Genomic DNA, 22,737 nt, shown 5'->3' with positions numbered 1-22,737 from the left:
GCCAGTTTGTAGCGACTCTTTGGAAGAAGACCTGAAAGGAGGAGTCAAAATGGAAAGAACAGACATTGACAGAAAACAAGGGCCTAGCAGTGTCAAAGAGAACCGAACAGAAGGCTGCATCTGAAGAAGCTGCTGGCGGGCTCGTCCGGGGATTTGAACCCGTGACATCTCTCACCCAAAGCGAGAATCATACCCCTAGACCAACGAGCCTACTGGGCACTGCGCTGCCCTGACCAGGGGGTCTTCTTCAGGAACCCCCTTTGGCACCTCCCTAGCAGAGAGAAAGGAAAAGAACATCTACAGCAACTACAAAATAAGGGAATTTTTGTCATGAAGTAGTTAAACACAAGAAATGAAAGACAAATAAGGAACTCGAACTAACATGGAAATAATTGAAGCCCTCGACACAGTGTCAAAGGCAAACAAATGACAGGCGGTCTCTGAATGGATTGAAAACTGGGGCTGGGCCTAACATGTAGATGGATTTTAGGGAGGATGCTGCTTAAATGGTCAGTTGGCCCTCAGAGCTTGAGCTCTTGGTCACTGAGGTTCCACCGAGAAATGAACTCAGATCGCTGGATTCAAAGTCCAGAATGCTGACCGTTACACCATGGAACCCCGGCGATTCTGCGGAGAGGGAGAGTGACGGGATGGAAAGTGCCACAGTCAAATTGGAAGCATCAATAGGGTGTCTGCACTTTTTTTAGTAAGGTAGAAAAGGCTGAAACCTGCAAGCTTCAGAACTGTGCCCAAACGATACACCTGGGGTGCAGTACAGTACAACGGCAGCGTCCGCTGAGGTAAGGGGCTGGACACATCTGTCCATGGCACCGGAGTACTATTGCAAAAGGGGGCGTGGCCTCTGCCTTTCTCAGAACAAGAGGTGGGCGGAAAGCAGAGCTGCTGAGCTCTGGGTTGGCTACCTGGAAAGACATCAAGCGAAGAGGATGGGATTTGAACCCACGCGTGCAGAGCACAATGGATTAGCAGCCCATCGCCTTAACCACTCGGTCACCTCGTCGAAGACCAGTCTGCAAATCCGGACTTGGCCGTTTTTTGCCAGATCTCCTTTCAACGGCCCAAATGTACATTCAACCTATTTTCACGACGCTAGGGCAGAAAGAGTGGAGGAGCACGAGCATCGTGACTGAAAAGATGGAGCGCTTCACGGATTTGCGTGTCATCCTTTCGCAGGGGCCATGCTAATCTTCTCTGTATCGATCCAATTTTAGTATATGTGCTGCCGTGGCGAGCACAAGACTGCTGCTCGGCTCCAGGTATGTGTACCCTTCGGGTCCCTGCGAGCTCTCGCCAAGGTGGTAGGGTCCATCGAGCCGTCTCGACACCTCGAATACCGTGCTGTACTGGGGTGCAGTACAGTACACGCAGCAGCGTCCGCTGAGGCAAGGGGCTGGACACACCTGTCCATGGCACCGAGACCTATTGCAAAAGGGGGCGTGGCCTCTGCCTTTCTCAAAACAAGGGGTGGCAGGAAAGGAGAGAAAAACAAAACCAGTCAGACCGGTGACAGCTGCGGGCAGTTAAATACATGTAAGAACTGCAGCTGGGTTGTGGTGAAATATCTCTAGGGCAAAGGAGATAGGGAGCGATTTTTAAAGCAAGCGCTCCCACGCTGAGACGGGCAGACCGAGATCCAGCGTAACGTGTTGTAAATGGTAGGGTGGATGCGGGAGGTAACCCTGCGACTGAGCTGCGATGAATACTGGGTCCTCTGGGTTAGCAGACACTCTTTGCAGCCCCCTAGGCCAGAAGGCTGACTGCGCGGCGGTTTGAAGCTTGTTACCACCCTGTCGGTCCACGTCCACTTAGGTGGGCTGAAGAGGTCGCGCACCTCGTGGGCGATCTTTCGCAGAGGCAATATTGTAGCCTATGAGGCTCATCCGAGGCGCGATCATTGCTGGTTGAAAACTTTACCCAATACCTCGCCGGGATGACTTGAAATACAGTCAGCCTTGACAATTTTTGCCAGCCTCTCTGGAGGCTTTGCGTTTGGTTGAAAAGGATAAGCTCTTCTTCTTTCTCTTCTCTTTTTTTCAATCATGTGCAGGTTTTTGTCCTTTGTGCAGCCGAGGAACTGCATTGAGCGTGTCGGACAAGGAAGATGAGCGAAAGGTGTAAAGCGATGGTGTTTGCCAGATTGGATTCTAAAAGAATTGGACAAGAATTGACCGGTGAGGATGGTCTTCCAAACCCACGCGTGTAGAGCAAAACGGCTAAGCAGTCCAATCCGGACACGCCCCTTATCATCAGCTCGTTAGTAGGGCACGCAAAGAAGTGAATGGCCTGTGTCAGAAAACAAAGCTGCAGAGCTCTGGGTTGGCCACCTGGAAAGACACCAAGCGACGAGGATGGGATTCGAACCCACGCGCAGAGCACAATGGATTAGCAGTCCATCGCCTTAACCACTCGGCCACCTCGTCGATGGCCAGTTTGTAGCGACTCTTTGGAAGAAGACCTGAAAGGAGGAGTCAAAATGGAAAGAACAGATATTGACAGAAAACAAGGGCCTAGCAGTGTCAAAGAGAACCGAACAGAAGGCTGCATCTGAAGAAGCTGCTGGTGGGCTCGTCCGGGATTTGAACCCGGGACCTCTCGCACCCAAAGCGAGAATCATACCCCTAGACCAACGAGCCTACTGGGCACTGCGCCGCCTGACCAGGGGTCTTCTGCAGGAACCCCCTTTGGCACCTCCCTAGCAGAGAGAAAGGAAAAGAACATCTACAGCAACTACAAAATAAGGGAATTTTTGTCATGAAGTAGTTAAACACAAGAAATGAAAGACAAATAAGGAACTCGAACTAACATGGAAATAATTGAAGCCCTCGACACAGTGTCAAAGGCAAACAAATGACAGGCGGTCTCTGAATGGATTGAAAACTGGGGCTGGGCCTAACATGTAGATGGATTTTAGGGAGGATGCTGCTTAAATGGTCAGTTGGCCCTCAGAGCTTGAGCTCTTGGTCACTGAGGTTCCACCGAGAAATGAACTCGGATCGCTGGATTCAAAGTCCAGAATGCTGACCGTTACACCATGGAACCCCGGCGATTCTGCGGAGAGGGAGAGTGACGGGATGGAAAGTGCCACAGTCAAATTGGAAGCATCAATAGGGTGTCTGCACTTTTTTTAGTAAGGTAGAAAAGGCTGAAACCTGCAAGCTTCAGAACTGTGCCCAAACGATACACCTGTGGCGAGCACAAGACTGCTGCTCGGCTCCAGGTATGTGTACCCTTCGGGTCCCTGCGAGCTCTCGCCAAGGTGGTAGGGTCCATCGAGCCGTCTCGACACCTCGTATACCGTGCTGTACTGGGGTGCAGTACAGTACAACGGCAGCGTCCGCTGAGGTAAGGGGCTGGACACATCTGTCCATGGCACCGGAGTACTGTTGCAAAAGGGGGCGTGGCCTCTGCCTTTCTCAGAACAAGAGGTGGGCAGAAAGCAGAGCTGCGGGTTGGCTACCTGGAAAGACATCAAGCGAAGAGGATGGGATTCAAACCCACGCGTGCAGAGCACAATGGATTAGTAGCCCATCGCCTTAACCACTCAGGCACCTCGTCTGCAAATCCGGACTTGGCCATTTTTTGCCAGATCTCCTTTCAACGTCCCGAATTTACATTCAACCTATTTTCACGACGCTAGGGCAGAAAGAGTGGAGGAGCACGAGCATCGTGACTGAAAAGATGGAGCGCTTCACGGATTTGCGTGTCATCCTTTCGCAGGGGCCATGCTAATCTTCTCTGTATCGATCCAATTTTAGTATATGTGCTGCCTTAACCACTCGGCCACCTCGTCGATGGCCAGTTTGTAGCGACTCTTTGGAAGAAGACCTGAAAGGAGGAGTCAAAATGGAAAGAACAGACATTGACAGAAAACAAGGGCCTAGCAGTGTCAAAGAGAACCGAACAGAAGGCTGCTTCTGAAGAAGCTGCTGGCGGGCTCGGCCGGGATTTGAACCCAGGACCTCTCGCACCCTAAGCAAGAATCATACCCTTAGACCAATGAGCCTACTGGGCACTGTGCTGAAGCTGGGGAACAATGGTCTGTTAGAGGGGGGGAAGAAATGGAAGGCGAGGGAAGAAGGGGGGAGAAGGGGGAAGAAGAGAAAACAGTCGAAAAAAGAGGAAAATGAGGAGGAAAGTGGCTCTAATCCCTTTGTGTGCACCAAAGCAATGTTTTTGTAAGTGTTTGTTTGCAATAAATTGCTTTTAAAAAACGTTTTCCTGTTGTTTTATTCATTTGTGAGGGAGAACGGTTGATCACAAGGTACCTGGTTCGAATCCCGCTGCTGCCAGGAATAAAAGTCGTTACTTAATGCTACAATTTTTTTCTGAAATTGCCAATAAACCTTTTATTAATTTTATGTTGCTGATTGTCAATATTCTCTTTAGTTCAGTTTTTCACTTTTAATTTAAATTATACTTCTACTGCAGCTATTTTCTAAATAAAATTGTATAAATAGTCCGTTTATTTCTGAAACAATCCTAAAATTTCTCTGAATTTTAAAAAATGTCTATAACCTTTGAATGAAAATGTAGAAAAGTAAAACATGGAAAAGAGAGTTATGTAATCAGGACCATTTTATTATTTTTCATTTAGTCATAGCCAATTATTCATTGCAAAAACAACAGAAAGAACAGAACATGAACAAACCTTAAAAATATCCATGACACTTGTGCATTCTTGGCACAAATAAAAGAACAAAAAACAAAACTATACACATAAATAAAATGTCTTGTGCATTCTTTCAACATAAATAAAACTAAATATAAATAAAAAACAAAATAAAATAAAAAAAGTTACCCTGCCTCTCGGAAAAAAACAAACAAAAACAAAGCTATACAGATTAATGAAACTTTTTATATTCTTTACACATAAATAAACATCATAAATAAAGTTTCCATTTCTCTTCTGTAAAAAAAAATAAATAAAACTATACACATAAATAATAGTTTAAAATAGTTTTTTTAATAATCTCCAACCACTGCTCCTATGGTAGTGTCTCTACAGAGGGGCAGTATATAATGCCCTTGTATTGGTTGGGCACTATCTGGCCAACCTCATTTCCAATGGAGGTTACCCAGAGTGCTGTCCCCCGTCCATGGCCGGCCAGCTTCTTTGTGATCTGAAATTTACAAATGTAACAAGACTTTTATGTTCATAATTTTTTTTTATTATACAGTTTAATTGGAGTCTATTATGTACTTTGTGTGTGTGTGTGTGTGTGCGCATGTGTGTCCGTGTCCGTGTGTGTTTGTGTTCACCTGGTATTTATCACGTTATTGTGTCGTCACAAGGATAGGAATACCAGTAAATTTTGTAAATCATATCAAACAAATCCAAGATTTGTTTCATTTACAGGTTTTGATTCACCTCCGTACAATGTAATGAGATACTGGTAACTTTACCTTCTGGTAGAGGTCATACCACGTCCGCTGCCGTGGTGCTGGTCTGTTGCCTCCAGAAGGCCATGCACCAGAGCTTGTAAAAGCCCTCAACCTGGTCATCCACTCGACCTCACCCATGGCCTTGTGGGTCTTTGGCTTGGTACTCATCTAAACATAATTTGGAAATAACTCTAAATAATGTGCATTTTTGCAAGTACTAGACAACTACACAGACAATTTCAATCTGTTTATAATGATACATTATATATATATATATATATATATATATATATATATATATATATATATATATATACACACACACACACACACACACACATTCAAGGTAACTAAATAATGGCACTCATTACAGCAAATGAAAATTATTTTACTACAAATAAATAATAAATAAACCTTGTTTTTAAAGTGTTACACTTCAATTATACAGTATTTGAACATTATTATTACTAAATGCGCTTACAATAGAGGTAAGATTAGTTTTTGTTTAGTTTGAATAGTTACATCCAATTATGCCAATTTACTGTTATGTTAGTTACTACATTTAGTGTGTAATAATGACATTAAAAAATAAAACGCATTGTTAATTCAGTTCAAATCTGTGGTTAAACGTATGTTTCTTCATAGTAACTACACTTTTGTAACTGCACGTTTATATATCTATGGTTAATTGATGTATTACTTTCCTTTGTCATTTAAAATGATTATGTTTAGCACTTGCATATGTGTTTATACAAATAGTAATCGATTACTACATTCACACTATAGCAAAACAACAAACTTTGATGTAAAATGGTTGTTTTTTACCCAAAATAAACTTTTAAAAATCTTGTTCAACGTGCAAAATTACAGGCAAATAAGAGTTTAATATGTGAGATTATAAACTATGAAACTATGCTAATAAAACTATTGCACATGGTAAAGTTTTACAAGCGTCACATTGTTTTTTTAGCATTCAGATTTTTATGTATAGCAATACTTTGTTTATACAGTTGACAACTGACTAAATGGAATGTAATAACTAAGATTAAAGGCAAACAACGCGACGACAAAACACGTCATGGTTACTACACCACACGTCACTCAAGTCAAATCATTTTGAATTTCCCCGGGGAATTTAATGACAGTTGTAACGCTTTTTCCCGAGATATAAAACGACTAAATGGAATGTAATAAATAAGATTAAAGGCAAATTGTAATTATAGAGAAGATGTTCAAAAGTCGTTATGAAGTCATAGTTTTTAAACGCAAAACATGAACGACGGACGAAAACATAATGAATTATCAGTTCAAAAACATAGCAAAAAAACATTTAATACTTACTTTGTCGAATTATGCAATTTTCTTCTGTCGAATTGAAATCTGTCAATTTTCCTCAGGACTGCGTAAAGTCAGCTAAAACTAAGCAATTTTTATTCTCACTTGGTTCGGCAAAGCGATTGGCTCACGTCCATTCTCGCAACACAAAGCGATTGGCTCCCAACAATGGACAGCGAGCGCTCTGATTGGCTCCCCAACAATGGACAGCGAGCGCTCTGATTGGCTCCCCAACAATGGACAGCGAGCGCTCTGATTGGCTCCCGTCCATTCTCAAGCGCGATTGGACCGCGAAACACAGACGATCCTGCTCCAGGTACGTCGGCCGGGCCCTCAGCCAAAAACACAGACTGAACGGAGTGTCAGACGTCGCACGAGCGTGCTGACGTTCAGGTGTTTGACTCAAGCACAATGGCACACCCCAATCGCCAGGCGGGCATTGGTGGTTCAGAGGTAGAATTCTCGGCTGCCACGCAATCGACCTGGTTCGATTCCCGACCAATGCAGGCAGAACCAGTGGCGGACGAAAACGCAACATGATTTAGCTGCTCTTAAAATTGAACTGGAAATTAAGTGCTGCTCATAAAATACATACGAATGGCATTCTGTTGAATTAATTTAGCATTGGTCGATATTACTTTCCTGAAAGAGACTGGTAGAATTCTCGCCTGCCGAGGGGGAGACGCGTGTCCGATTCCTGGGCAATGCAGGGAACAAAAGGGTTTCCTTTATTTCAGAGATCTGAGTCTTTAAAACGCTTCTTAACGCTAAAGCATGTCATGTGACTCATCAGATCCTTTCTGTTCATCAAAAGCCAGTGAAATCAGCTATAGTCTTGCCTAGGACTGTAAACAAAGACAGACTAACGAAGCAGAGTGGGATTTACAAACCTGTTTCTCTCTCACCGTTTGGACTGTCTTTGAAGCTGCTGCCACAGAAACGGTAACCTCATATATCAGTTTCTGTGAGCTGTGAGGACATATGTGTTCCTACCAGGACTTATTTAACTTATAACAACGACAAACAATGGTTCACTGCTAAACTCAGTAAACAAAGAGGAATTATTCTGAAAGGCTTCAAACTCAGTTCTCTTCTAGTGGCACAGCCTCTGTGTGGAAAGGTCTGAAAGACATGACCAATTACAAGACACCATCCCCCAGCATTGTGGCAAATCAACAACTGGCAGACGACCTGAACGAGTTTTACTGCAGGTATGAAAAGAAACCATTCTCACCTCCTGTAATCCCCCACACCTGCCCTTCAACTTAGCGAAGAGGACGTGTGACCGGTCAGCAGCTTCTGTTGTGGATTTCCCGGATTAAAGAAGACTCCGAGCATTAGGTTTTGATAGCAAAAATTCAGACTTTTATTGATCAATACAAGCCGAGTCTGTCTAAGGTCCACACAGAACCACTCTATAGACAGCACTCCCCCTCACCACTATTCAGGGGTTTTTATATGGTCGTCACACTACCACGTCACAGTAATATATGGTGGCCTCCTGTAATACCCTTGCTAAATGAGGATCACAGGTGTAAGACAACAGATGTAAAATGCCAAAAACAGATGGGTCTGACTGCAGTTATAATGGTAACTAATTTACTTTATATTTTGATTAGCAAAAACTTCTTCATATTTCCCCCTTTGAGACGTTTACGTCTCATTTTACTCTTGAGTGACGTTTCATGATTCAGTCTGTTCTGTTAACGCTATCTAGTAACCAAAAATAGTCCCTATGTTACATTACAACAAGTCTAAATCATGCCATTTCACTCAAGAAGGTGTTAGGGCCAAACCTCTTCCCTCGGTCTCTTTGGCTAGAAGGAAGTAAAAGACCATAACACCTTGATTTTACTTTATAGTCAATGTACAGGGGTTGTATACTTGGTTTTACTATGTCTATGGTTATCCTAATTATGGAACACATCTAGGTCAATAAAATAGATCAAACATAAACATAAACAAATATGAATGTGTAGGTAAGAAGGGTACCTCCTAAATGCTGATCGGAAACATCATAAAACAAAAACGTCATAAAACAAAATATAAAACACGCATAATAGTTCTTCGTCATTCCCTTATTCTTCAGCAGATCTGTTGGAAGTTTCTTCTACTAGATGCAAGTTCACGGTTGTATGGATTTGGACCGGCTATTAATTGGCTTCCAGGTGTTTTGGTACAGACTGGGCAGTCTTTCTTATTTAATTCTGCTGTTGTGAAGGTGGCCCATTCATACCACTGATTACTTTGTGCAAGTTCCCACAAAACATCTAGCTTGGTGTCATCTTCGTAAATATTGTCATTGTCCTCGCTGTTCCGGCGTTGCTTTCCATGTAGTCCTGCTTCAACTGAGTCGCTGCTGGTTTTGGTGGAGGGCTGAAAAGTTGATGGTAGGAAACTGAGGTTGTGCGGCAGAGAGTTGTTCTGTGCTTGACTTGTGGGGGCTGGAGTTGTGATGTTGTCTGTGGCTTGAACTTGTGACAGACATGTGCTGATCAGGCATGTGGTCAACAATATTATCGCCATTGTCTTGCTGAGCTCTCTCTGTTGCATGTTCTTTATTATTCTGTATCGTGGCTGGTCTTTGTTTGGGAACTCTTGTGCAGTGATTCCGATGGTACCAAGTGCTGCATCCTTCTACTTGAACAGCAGTTGGTGTTGCTGCTGTGACGTTATACGGCCCTTCCCTTCTTGGCTCGTTCCATTTCCTTCTGAATACTCTCAGATACACCTGATCTCCTGGGGTGATGGGACAGCTCCTTTCTTTTTTCCTTCGCACAAATAGCTTTATGGATAGCCGTTAGCTCTTTCATGTACGATTTTAACTCCATTTGTAGTTGTTCTAGTGGGGGTCCTTTGTAGGGACCTCTGTTACATGGTGCAGGCATCATGCGTCCAGTAAGCATTTGGTGAGGTGTTAGATGAGTGTTTCGGTTAGTTTGCATGCAGTAACTCATCAGTGCAAGAGGCAAAGCATCAACCCAATTTAATTTAGTGCTTGCACATATTTTGTTAATTTTGGATTTGAGAAGACCATTTACTTTTTCAACTTGTCCCTGGGATTGAGGATGATAAACACAGCCTAGTCGTTTAATTTTCCTTATGACTTCCCCCTTTGCACCATGGTCAAAACCATGTGCATCTAGGATGAGAATATTTAGAACTGATGTGGGTGCAATAATTTTTGTACCGAAGGAAATCAGACGTCCTAGATATTCTACTTTTGGTAAGCAATATTGCGGTTTGGTTTTGCATACTTTGTGACCTCCTTGAGCTAATTTCGTCAGTATTTTGATGGAATCTCTATGACATTGATCTAGAGATGTTGAGCAGATGATCACATCATCCATGTACTGTAAACAGGTGCTCTCTAGCATAAGGTCTTCTAGGTCGGTCTTGAGAACCTGGTTAAATATGTGTGGTGACAATTTATATCCCATTGGGAGTCTCGCATAGGTGTATTGTTTACCTGCATACGTAAATGCAAACAGATACCTACTTTCCTCTGCTAGAGGAATACTGAAAAAGGCAGAGCAAAGGTCAATTACTGTAAAGTACTTGGCTTGAACAGGGATGTTTGTTAGCAATGTGTGAGGGTTGGGAACATCTGTTGGCCAATCTTCTGTTATAGCATTGATTGCTCTCAGATCATGTACAAGACGCCATTTGACTTTGTTTGCTTTGAGTATAGGATAGATGGGTGTGTTGCAGTAACTGTTTGTTTCTACTAACACTTTTGCTTTAACAAGTCCCTCAATTGTGGTTTTTATGCCTAATTCAGCCTCTTGACTCAATGGGTATTGTATTTTCCGAGGAAGGCGTGCATTTGGTTTTAGCCTCACTTGTACTGGGCTGGCTGACCTTACTAACCCTACGTCTGTCTCATGCTGGGACCATAGCTCATCCGGCACCTGGTTTATTGCTCCCTGCAAAAGTTCAGCAGTAGTGCTTTCTGAGTCTGGTGTTGCCATTACTTGCTCGGATTGCTTTTGTTTGATAATCACCTCCTGTGGAATGCCTAATAATGAAGTACCATATAGAATTTTTATGTAGTTTTGGTCAATGGAATGAAAGATTAACAGATTTATTGTCGGTTCCCATTTACTTTGCGTGGCTTGTTTCATCATCTGTCCTAAATGCTTGGTTTTCCATTTTTTCCCTACATATAAAGGTATATGCGGTACTGAATCATTCATATCAAACCATTTGTTTATGAATTCGTTTTCTGTTATTTTTAAGGCTGGTCCTTGTTCACCTATTATTATGTATTGTGAGATCATTTCAATTTTTTGTTCTTTTGTTTCTTCCTGCCATTCTTCTTCTAGAATTTTGTTTCTTGTTGGGTCATATTTCATTATGCAATGAAATCCTGTCTTGTGCATTCGTAACTCGGGGGTCTGTGCTTCAATGAATTTACCCCATTCGTCAATGATCTGCTTTACATCCTCTTCTATCTGCCCTATCCAATATACTTTTGCTTCAGCATCGGAAATCATCATTTGAGCTCCCTGCATATCTACATACACTCCGTCAGTAGAGCACCAAATTTGCAAGCCTAATTTACACAATGCATCCCTTCCTAATAGGTTAATAGGAGTTTGATCTGATATCAGAATAGGCATGGTTACACTTTTGTCTTTTGTTTGTAGGCAAATTGGAGCCGTCATAGGGATTAACTGTACTTGTCCCGAGAATCCTACTGTCTTTACAAATTTTCCAGACATGGGGAGGTGTGAGGCATAATTTGATTTTACACATGTATAGACTGCTCCTGTGTCTATCATCATTGGAACTGTTTTGCCTTCTACTTCTATTTGCAATATGGGTTCTTGATTTGCATTGGTTGTTAAAACTGGTAGTAGACTCTCCCCTATAAGATTCTCTGGGCACCCCTAATAAGTTGGATTTGGATTTCTCCATGGGCCTGCAAAATTTTGATAGCGTGTCTGGTCCCCTGCCCACCTTCTAAACTCGGGGTCTGCTGTCCATGGGTTGGGACAATCTCTTCTTATATGTCCTGGCTGTCCACATCTCCAGCACAGTCCTGGAGGAAGATTAAATGCTCTGTTTCCTCCTTTTGGAGGTTGCAGTTGTTTTCTTTTCCACTCAGGGGGTCCTGGCTGGGCATAGACATTAACAATGGGTGTAGGTGTCGGGGTTGTATTTGGAGGGGTCACTGTGGGCAGAGCTGGGTGTGAAACGTTAATGGGAGCCATTAAACTCATTTGGTTGGACTCCTCTGTTTTCACCACTGCTTGAGTCTTTTTCTTGTTTTTAGCTGTTAGTTCCTCAAGTTGCAACTGAGTCAGTTTTCGTTGAATCTCTTTCTCTTGCTCTTTGAGCCTCAGCTCATTTTTCCTATATTGTTCAACCGCATGAGTCACATGATCACAAAACTCTTTGTGTGATTTGGAGGTCAAACCGACTACATCCTCCAGCTTGCTTTTTAGAGTTAGTGGCATGGCCTCTATTACAGAGTTTCTGAACAATGTAGACATAAGAGGGTCACCTTCTGGATTCCCTTCAGTTTCTTGTCTCCATCTATTCAATTGTCGACCTACAGGCAAATGCTGAAATCAACTATACCTGTGCTAAGGACTATAATCAAGATGATCAAGATGTGGTTTCTTAATAAGAGGCTTAACTACAGCCAGTTTGAAGGTTTTGGGAACATATCCTAATGACAATGATGAATTAATAATGTTCAAAATAGGATCTATGACTTCTGGAAGCAAATCTTTTAATAGTTTAGATGGAATAGGGTCTAACATACATGTTGCTGGTTTAGATGATTTAACAAGTTTGTATAAGTCTTCTTCTCCTACAATAGAGAAAGAGTGTAATTTTTCCTCAGGGGATCTAAAGCTCACTATCTGATGTGAAACTGTAGTTGACGGCTGCATAGTTACAATTTTATCTCTGATGGTATCAATCTTAGAAGTAAAGAAATTCATGAACTCATTGCAGCTATTTTCTTGGGGAATATTTGCACCTGTTGACATTTTATTTTTTGTTAATTTAGTTACTGTACTGAATAAATACCGGGGGTTGTGAAAAAAATCAGATCTTGCAATTTTTAATGCTTTTCTGTATGACAGCATACTCTCCCGCCAGGCAATACGAAATACTTCTAATTTAGTTTTTCTCCACCTGCGCTCCATTTTCCGGGCTGCTCTCTTTAGGGTGCGTGTGTTTTCATTATACCATGGAGTCAGATTGTTTTCTTTTTTCTTTTTAAGGTACAAAGGAGCAACTGTATCTAAAGTGCTAGAAAAAAGAGAGTGCATAGTTTCTGTTATATCATCAAGTTTTTGCGTCGTATTGGATGTGCTAAGGAATTGAGATAAGTCAGGAAGGTTATTTAGAAAGCTTTCTTTTGTGGTGGAAGTGATGGTTCTACCATACTTGTAATAAGGTGCAGAGTTTACAGGTTTAACTATACAGAGTTTACACAAGACTAGATAGTGATCTGAAATGTCATCACTTTGCTGCAGTACTTCAACCATTTTAACATCCATTCCATGTGACAGTATTAGATCTAGAGTATGATTTCGATAATATGTAGGTCCAGAGACGTGTTGTCTAACCCCAACGGAGTTCAGAATGTCTAAGAAAGCTGATCCTAATGAGTATTTTTCATTATCAACATGGATATTAAAATCGCCAACAATTAAGACTTTATCTGTGGCCAGTACTAACTAAGTTAGAAAATCAGCAAATTCTTTAATGAAATCTGTGCTGTGCCCTGGTGGCCTGTATACAGTAGCCAGTACAAACATGACAGAAGATTTATCAATCAATCAATCAATCAATCAATCAATCATTTTTATTTATATAGTGCTTTTAACAACACAGGTTGCATCAAAGCACTGTACAGTATAATGACAGGGATGTATAATGACGAGAGTGACCAATTTCTTATTAAATGCAGAGACGGTCTCTGTAGTCAATTCAACGATAGTCACTAGAAGTTAAGTGTCCCCAACCAAGCAAGCCAGAGGCGACAGCGGCAAGGAAACAAAACCCCATGCATACAGAATGGAGAAAAAAAAACCTTGGGAGAAACCAGACTCAGTTGGGGTCAGTTCTCCTCTGACCGGACGCCCAGCACTTAACTTCCAGTTAAATTTTAAACGCAGCTGTGTCAGGTAGTGTAAATGACTTAGTGTGTGCGTGTGCGTGTGTGCATCAGGATCTGGTGATTGGTCCACGGGGCGCATCTAGGTGTTCTGGTCTCTGATGAACATAATCTCTGGGTGCTGATCCACCATCTAGTCTGGATACAAACTGTGAAAACAGATTGAGAAAGAAACAGGACTAATATTAACGTAGATGCCATTCTTTTTACGATATCACAAGTACATCGTATTGTAGGAGTAGTGTTCCCGGTTCCAGCAAATCTAAGTAATGCAGCCTAAAAATCCTTTAACGGATTTGAATAATAAAGGCGTGTTGGTGTGTTATGTGTAGGCTAAGTTAAAAAGATGTGTCTTTAATCTAGATTTAAACTGGCAGAGTGTGTCTCCTTCCCGAACAGAGTTAGGGAGATTGTTCCAGAGTTTAGGTGCTAGATAGGAAAATGATCTGCCGCCCGCAGTTGATTTTGATATTCTAGGTATTATCAAATGGCCAGAGTTTTGAGAACGCAGCGGACGTGCAGGACTATAATGTGATAAGAGCTCTCTCAAGTATTGAGGAGCTAAACCATTCAGGGCTTTATAGGTAATTAATAAGATTTTAAAATCTATTCGATGTTTGATAGGGAGCCAGTGCAGTGTTGACAGAACCGGGCTAATATAATCATACTTCCTAGTTCTAGTAAGGACTCTGGCTGCTGCGTTTTGGACTAGCTGAAGTTTGTTTATTAAGCGTGCAGAACAACCACCCAATAAAGCATTGCAATAATCTAACCTTGAGGTCATAAACGCATGAATTAATATTTCTGCATTAGAGGTTGAAAGCATAGGTCGTAATTTAGATATATTTTTAAGATGGAAAAACGCAGTTTTACAGATGCTAGAAACATGATTTTCAAAGGAAAGATTGCGGTCAAACAGCACACCTAGGTTCCTAACTGACAATGAAGAATTAACAGAGCAGCCATCAAGTGATAGGCTGTGTTCTAGATCATTATATGTGGGGTTTTTAGGTCCAATTATTAGCACCTCTGTTTTTTCAGAATTTAACATTAAGAAGTTACTCATCATCCAGCTTTTTATATCGACTATGCATTCTGTTAGATTCTCAATTTAGTGTGTATCACCAGGCTGCGCTGAAATATAGAGCTGAGTATCATCAGCATAGCAGTGAAAGCTAACACCATGACTCCTGATAATATCTCCCAGAGGTAACATGTACAGGTTGAAAAGTAACGGTCCTAGCACTGAGCCTTGAGGAACTCCATATTTCACTTTTGATCGATATGATACCTCCTCATTTAATGCCACAAACTGATAGCGGTCAGATAGATATGATTTAAACCATACTAAGGCGCTTCCTCTAATGCCAACATAGTTTTCTAGTCTATCCAAGAGAATGTTGTGATCAATAGTATCGAATGCTGCGCTAAGATCTAATAGCACTAATAACGAGATAAAACCACGATCTGATGATAGAAGCAGGTCATTAGTAACTCTAATGAGAGCAGTCTCAGTACTATGGTACGGTCTAAAACCTGATTGGAAATCCTCACAGACACCATTTTTTTCTAAAAAGGAATACAGTTGTGAGGATACTACCTTTTCTAGTATCTTTGACAGAAAAGGGAGATTAGAGATTGGTCTGTAATTTACTAAGTCTTTGGGATCAAGATGTGGTTTCTTAATGAGAGGTTTAACTACAGCCAGTTTAAAGGTTTTGGGAACATAACCTAATGACAATGATGAATTAATAATGTTCAAAATAGGATCTATGACTTCTGGAAGCAGATCTTTATATATCTAGGTGAAAGAGTCTGAGAATTAACTGCCTTCTGTGGCGTGAGGCAGCTAGCAGACGGTCGGTTTAGCCGGTCTGTCTGCTTCCTGACCTGGGCACTAGTTGGTCATGTTGGAGCTATATGACTATATGCCATATTTCTAGATAGAAGAGCGGCACCACCCCAGGAGGGATGAAGACCATTTCTTTTCAACAGGTCAAGTCTGCCTCAGAAACTCATCCAATTGTCTATAAAGCCTATGTTGTTCTGCGGGCACCACTTAGACATCCAGTAATGTCTCATCACCCCGGTAAGCAGGGAGTGGACCAGGGCATATTACAGACATCGTGCTTGCATATTCACACACCTCTTTAATATTATTTTTAGTGATCTCCAACTGGCGAAGTCGAACATCATTAGCGCAGACGTGAATAACAATCTTACGAAATTTACATTTAGCATTAGCCAGCACTTTTAAATTTGACAAGATGTCAGACGCTCTGGCTCCCGGTAAGCATTGGACTACGGTGGCTGGTGTCTCTATTTTCACGTTCCGTACAATAGAATCGCCAATTACTAGGGCACTTTGATCAGGTTTCTCAGTGGGTGCGTCACTGAGTGGGGAGAACCTGTTTGATGTTCTGATCGGAACGGATGAGCGGTGTTTTGACCCGCGGCTAGCCCGCCTCACGGTCACCCAATTGCCCTGCTGCAGGGGTTCTGAAGCTGGAACCGAACAATGTACATGATTCACTGTACTAGTCGCATCCAAAGCAGTATCTACAGCCCTCGCATTCTTACTGTCCTCAATTAAAGTTTGGATGCGTGTCTCTAATTCTAAAACCTTCTCTGTCAGCCTAGCAATTTCCCTGCATTTATCACACGTAAATCCCTGATCGCTAACAGAGAAGGATAAGCTATACATGTGACAGACGGTGCAAGTGACGATGCAGGGAGAAGCCATTTACTCACCGTAAGGATTCACTTACCACTCTTGTTTTGATGAGCTTGTGAAAATGGAGCGAACGAGCGCGAGGAACAAATGAACAGGAGCGGAAAAAAGCCCACAATAGGCGCAAAAATGCGGGTGGGAGTGAAAGTGAATCAGCTAACAAGTACTAACTCACCACCGAGTTTTAGATTAAAGCGAACGAACTAACAGCAGTCTAATTAGTTAGATTAATTTGATAGTATCAACGGTATGTACACAGTTAAATTATATTTGATCGCTAGAAAAGAGGTGATAAATTGAAAAGCGAAGCTACACACAGCTACAAACAAACCAACCTCTCAGAACAGGAGCAATCGAGCAGCGATTTATGACACCCTCCTCACCTCTGCTCTTCCTGCTTCCCCTCCTTCTGCCCAAAAGACTTGGTTTAAAGTTCATTAGGAATAAGGCATTATATATCATGTGTCTTGCGAACCTATTGTTCTTCACTCTCATGTTTGGTCTCATTTGAAAGGTCTCAGTGCGATTGGTAAATTGGTCTCAATTTCACAGTAATCACTTATATTATGGAGAAGATTAAGAACTTGGTAGAACTGTGTTCTGCTGAGAAGGAGGTGTGTCCTCCTTTTGGGTCTCTGAACGTGTTCCAGCCAGGTGTGACACTGGAGCACGGGAACCTAAAACACCAAAAGGTTTTTACAATTACATTTGGTGTCTCTTTGTCTGGTCTGAGTATATAAGGAAAGTGACAAAACACAACAAGGCGCGATTCTGTAGTCAGATCGGCCCGTAGTGGGGTGTATGTCCTCATACACTACACTATGTACTTTTTAAAAACCAGGTATACTGACCTTTTACGTTTGTTTTACTTTGTTTCGTGTTATTTTTGTACTGCTGATCAGTTGTGCAAATGTTTTATCAATTATGCCAAATTGGAAACTGTTCTTACCTGGCAAAATAAATGTTAATCTTGGTTAACTTATAATATTGTCTGAAATAACTTTTCTAGTAGGTTAGTGACTTCTGAGGTTTTCCACATTGTTGGCGTGCTAGGGTGAGTCAGATCCACGATCGATGGATGGAGCCGTCTTGAGATCTTGACTTCTGGCCAGCAAACTGGCTTAGCATGCTATTACTTAGGGAACACATTAAAAAATTACTCTTTTTGAGTCTATCGAGGAGATGGCTGCATTAAGGTAAGCGATCTACGGGGTAGCCTCTGACTAAGACCTGGACTAGCCCAGATGTGTCGTGAGTCTGTTCTGGCCAAACAAGGTCTCTAAGCGACCCAGACTCCTAACGAACGATAAGTCGAAACTAGGAAAAATATTATAGTTAATTAATGATCCAAATTTAATCACAACTAGAGGGATCAGCAGTTACCTTTTAATAAATATAAATAAAATCACGAAAGATTGGAGTCAGATAAAATAGTGTATAAGGTCAGTACTACAATTGGAAACCCAAAAGATGATTTTTGAGGAAACGCAAAGAAAAGACCGAACACGCATTGATCTTCGACCAGGGCCTCTGGATTCAATTCTGCAGGAAAAGGGGGTCCCTTACAATATATATAAAGGCAGGGTCTTCTTTTAGTCACACATGCAGGCATCAAGAGTCAGCATATGACTCTCAACAATGGTGACAAACAGTGTATTAAGAAAAACAGATTAACTAATTTATTCATGCCACAATGCCTCATGGGAATCATAGATGGGTTTTGATTGGTGGCATCCAGAATGCACTGTGACTTGCTTAATGATGGTCAAGTTTTGTTGAGGTTAATGCATTGATTCTTGATGTTTGTGTAAATAAACTTTGAGCTCTTCTTTTTAAAATAATCAAGGGACTGTTAAAAAGGACATCATTTATAAGATACACTCCACTCCAAGACTCCAAGGTTAAAGTACATTGGTGTTAAAATACAAACCAACACTTAATCACCGATTCAGACAAACAAAGCAAGAGTCAAGGGTCAAGAGCTTAACTAAATTAAACACTGATCACTATAATGACCACCATGGTAATAAAAAAAAAAAAAAATTCTCCTTCATTAATTGTACTTAAAGGTTTACTAGTGTTATACTTAACATATATTTAAAAGTAAACATTTATATTCTTAGATGGGCCAATTCATTCCAATGTTAGTTTTACTTAAGGTATAGCATTTTATTCTTCCACGATTCAAACATTTTGAATGGTAATGTATCTTACAGACATATAATCTCTCTCTCTCTCTGTTTCTCTCTCTCGTACACGCATACACACACACACGCACGCACGCACACACACACACACACACACACACACACACACACGCACACATACACACAAATAATATAATGAAACACTCACATGATTTACCTTTCAACTATGTTAATTTTGTTTTCATACTTTATATGTTTGATATATAACTATTTGATATATTTTATTATTAATTTCATTATTTATATGACTTTTATTCCTTAACACATCTTCTTCTTTTTTTTTTTATTATGTTTCACGGAAAACCTTTCATATGAAAATTGTTTTACTTAGGAGATACTGAGACTGATTTCCATTTGCCCTTTGTTTGTAATACAATACATTTCATTCAAATAGCTGTACATAGGATGGAAATAAACTCAGTAAGAACACATACATCTTCAGGATATCTGTTATTAGGGGTGCATATCATCACAGGGTTTTTCAGGTTTTTTTTGTACAAGTGTCACGAATGAGGAGTCTGAGGCATGCGGATCCAATTGCAGGCTTTTATTAAACAAAGGCATGGTCAAAGCAGGCAGGCGTCAAAACACAGCAAACGGGAATATCAGAGGCAAGGCAACAACAAAATCCAAATACAGGCAGAGGTCGGGTCAGGTAGCAAACAATCAGAGTATCAGAAGACAGGCAAGGTCAAAACCAAGAAATCTAAGACTAAGGAAACAACAACAATACAATAGTACATGCAAACAATGCAACCTGCAGGTGAGTGGCCTGCTGCTGAATTTATAGTCAGCGAAGAGGAAGTAGTAGCAGAGGGAGTGAACGCAGATCACCCAGAGGTAAGGGCTCCATCTGCTGGCTTGGTGACAACAAGACTTGTGTTTTTTATGTCTATGTAGTACTAAGAGTGTTTGGGGTAAACATTACAGATTACTTTTAAGTCTGACTAAAATTAGAGTTCAGTGCAATAATACAAATATGCCACCCAATAGAACTAAAAGCCATATCAAATGATTTGACTAAAGAACAATTAAATATACTTCTGAAAATTTAACTTTCTTTATGTTTGTGTACATATTCATGTATGTATGCGCGTGTTTGTGTGTGTGTTTCCTACACTGTGTTGACACATCACAATGATAGTTTTACCTCAGGGCTTGTATTCACAAAACATCTTAAGGCTAAAATCTGCTCATAAAATCTCATAAAATCTTTAAAGAATAATGTCAGAATAATGTGTCAGTCCTAAATTTATGACTTTTGCTATAAAAGTATTTCACTGAGCTTTTTATCAATAAAACTAGCTCCTAAATCCGTGTTGTTTATGTTCATGTTTACATGTAAGATTTGATTTCTTTTGGTGGATCAGAGGAGGAAACTGTCACTGATGACACCATATTAGATTCAAAGGAATGAGTCAATATAGGCTGGCCGCGGACTGTAAGCTGATTGTTATAACTGATTGTTATTGTTTGATCAGCAGCGCCTGACTGCTATTTACCCTCTTAATTATGTTAAGTGAAAGGATGTCCTAGTAAGGGTGTCCTAATTTTCAATGGAGCATTTCTTACATATATTATCAGTAATCATATGAATATAATTGTTCGAACAAAGAGCTTTGCATGTTCTTGCTTGGGAAAAACAAGATGTCTGAAGAATTTTAGGAAGACACTACAAAAGGAAAGAAATTTATCAAATGTGTTTATCTCACTTACTATATATTGGATTATTGTAAGACAGTAAGGGATCCATTAAAGTGCATTAAAAATGCTTAGTTATGTCACACAGAAATGCTCATTTGTATAACCACTTTTCATCCTGGATAGCTGTGAAGTCTTTTCCTTTACTTTCCATAAACTGTCAGCTTTCTTCATGCAACCTTACAGAATATCTGTTGAGCACTTTTCTTGACTTAGCCATCACACTTCTGTGTGATAGGGTATGCCACCAAGTTCAGATTGTATTTCCTCCAGAAAAGACAAAAGACAAGGTCATTTAAGGCTTCGGCTTTTAAAAAGTGAATTGCCTGTGTCACAGTGCTCATTACATGTTCCATCTTAAGGGCTTTACTGCACAGCGATTTTTGGTGGATAATGCAGTGATAAACTGTCAGCTCATATGTCCAATTCTCTTCATCTTCTCCCATATCCTTCCAATTTATCCACTCCATAGCTGTGCTTGCATTTAAAAATGCTTGTTTTTTTTCTGGGCCCATGATGTTGCATACTTTAATCATGCAGCTCTTCAAAAACTTTACTAAATGGTCGGGCAGATTTTGCAATCTCTTCTGGCTTACTTGGTTGGGGACACTTAACTTCTAGTGATTTAACGTTGAATTGATTACAGAGACCGTCTCTGCATTTAATAAGAAATTGGTCACTCTCGTCATTATACATCCCTATCATTGTACTCTTCTACCTTATACTGTACAGTGCTTTGATGCAACCTGTGTTGTTAAAAGCGCTATATAAATAAAAATGATTGATTGATTGATTGATTGATTGATTCTGCTACTATATAACTAGTTTTCACGACAGCTTCACTCTGCTATTTTGCTTTTATAAAAATAGTCTGCTGGGACACTAGGCTCTTTGACCTTCTATTGCTTCTGCTGATGTTGAGGTCTTTGCACTTGTCCTTTTGTTGTATTATTTAACTACGGCCACATTACCATCACAAACAAGGCAAACAGGTTTACCTCCAATGCCTTCCAGAGTTCTTGAAAACCCCTGTGACTGCAACTTACCCTTAATTCTTACTTAATTATTTTGTTAACAGTAAGGGTGTCTTCATTTTGATTTGAATTTATATATATATTTTTATATATATAAATATTTTTGTTACAAATAAGTTGGTCTTCTTCAGAAGACACATGTTAACCCCCCAGAGGCATATGGTTAGCTTTACAATGGATACATGACATTTATGGAGTTTCAAAATATATAACAAAATATATAATAATAACACTATCCACCACCATTAACAAGATTGGAAGAGCCTGGAAAAAGTGTTTGTCTGAAAGAAAATCATATACATCTAGGATGACTTCATTTTCATTTTTGGCTGAACTATTCCTTCAAGTATTGCTTTCAGGTACTTTATACACCACTGCACTATAGACATTGTATTAAGTGCTAGCTGGTTTCATGGCATAAACATACCTGTGCACACTTTTTAGCAAGACACGAAATACATACCAAAAAGTATATCAGTTTCCAAAGAAATTAACACTAGAGGCAGTAAAACCTCTGACACCCTTTATTACTTTTCACACAAATTTACAGGTTTCAATTAATAAAGCCTTTTTTTCTGACAGGATGAATTACTTGAAGAAAATCATGTTATCACTTCAAAATAATATTAAATGCTGGTAGATTTCAAAACTGATGCTTTTGAACATTAGCATCACACATATCCAGCTTTATATCTATGGGTTTTCAAAGATGGTGGGTTTACTCAGTAGCTCACGTGATAAAATGCCTGTGACCTAACCTGTTTTAATATAAACTGTTTTAAAATCCAAGGTCTATATTTTAACCATTCGAGAGCATTTTCTGAAACGCATGGCACATGTGCAATTACAACAAGCTAGGGCATGTCTGAATCCACTTTCGTTAGCACACCCATGGATGAATAAATGGGTTCAATTGCATTTGTTGTTTAAACAACATGACTCTGGACATGAAAGTAATTTCTGCATCGAGCCGAGAGTTTGATTATAAATGATTATAAATTGATTATGACTTGTAACTTAGCCGATTTTTATTTAGTTTTTTTTTGCAATAAACGCTTTGTATTGTGAACAATAAAATAAAAGATTTTTATTGTTACAATTGTCCCCTGTAAGGTTTTGCTTATAACTACAAACAGAGCCTCAAACAAGAACAACCTCAAGGGAGTCTCCTACGTTATTCCTGCAGAA

The 22,737-nt window shown here is 40.5% G+C and overlaps 8 non-coding genes across 8 annotated transcripts; 1 reads left to right on the top strand and 7 right to left on the bottom strand.

The window, feature by feature from the left end:
- Window positions 1-546: 546 nt before the first annotated feature.
- Window positions 547-618, bottom strand: trnaq-uug. The gene has a single exon. It is a non-coding gene; the product is annotated as a tRNA-Gln (tRNA).
- A 321-nt stretch (window positions 619-939) lies between these two features.
- On the bottom strand, window positions 940-1,021 carry trnas-gcu. The gene has a single exon. It is a non-coding gene; the product is annotated as a tRNA-Ser (tRNA).
- Window positions 1,022-1,149: 128 nt separating this feature from the next.
- On the bottom strand, window positions 1,150-1,256 carry LOC122340459. Its single transcript, XR_006250236.1, has one exon. It is a non-coding gene; the product is annotated as a U6 spliceosomal RNA (small nuclear RNA).
- Window positions 1,257-1,862: 606 nt separating this feature from the next.
- Window positions 1,863-2,002, top strand: LOC122340455. The gene has a single exon (XR_006250232.1). It is a non-coding gene; the product is annotated as a U4 spliceosomal RNA (small nuclear RNA).
- A 359-nt stretch (window positions 2,003-2,361) lies between these two features.
- On the bottom strand, window positions 2,362-2,441 carry trnas-gcu. Its single transcript has one exon. It is a non-coding gene; the product is annotated as a tRNA-Ser (tRNA).
- Window positions 2,442-2,582: 141 nt separating this feature from the next.
- Window positions 2,583-2,654, bottom strand: trnap-ugg. The gene has a single exon. It is a non-coding gene; the product is annotated as a tRNA-Pro (tRNA).
- Window positions 2,655-2,988: 334 nt separating this feature from the next.
- On the bottom strand, window positions 2,989-3,060 carry trnaq-uug. Its single transcript has one exon. It is a non-coding gene; the product is annotated as a tRNA-Gln (tRNA).
- Window positions 3,061-3,693: 633 nt separating this feature from the next.
- On the bottom strand, window positions 3,694-3,797 carry LOC122340465. The gene has a single exon (XR_006250242.1). It is a non-coding gene; the product is annotated as a U6 spliceosomal RNA (small nuclear RNA).
- Between the last annotated feature and the right edge of the window lie 18,940 nt (window positions 3,798-22,737).

Source organism: Puntigrus tetrazona, unplaced genomic scaffold, assembly GCF_018831695.1.
Source record: "Puntigrus tetrazona isolate hp1 unplaced genomic scaffold, ASM1883169v1 S000001057, whole genome shotgun sequence".
In the NCBI taxonomy this organism is placed as follows: domain Eukaryota; kingdom Metazoa; phylum Chordata; class Actinopteri; order Cypriniformes; family Cyprinidae; genus Puntigrus; species Puntigrus tetrazona.
The sequence above is the reverse complement of the archived record's forward strand: the minus strand, read 5'-3'. Positions and strand labels throughout refer to the sequence as shown.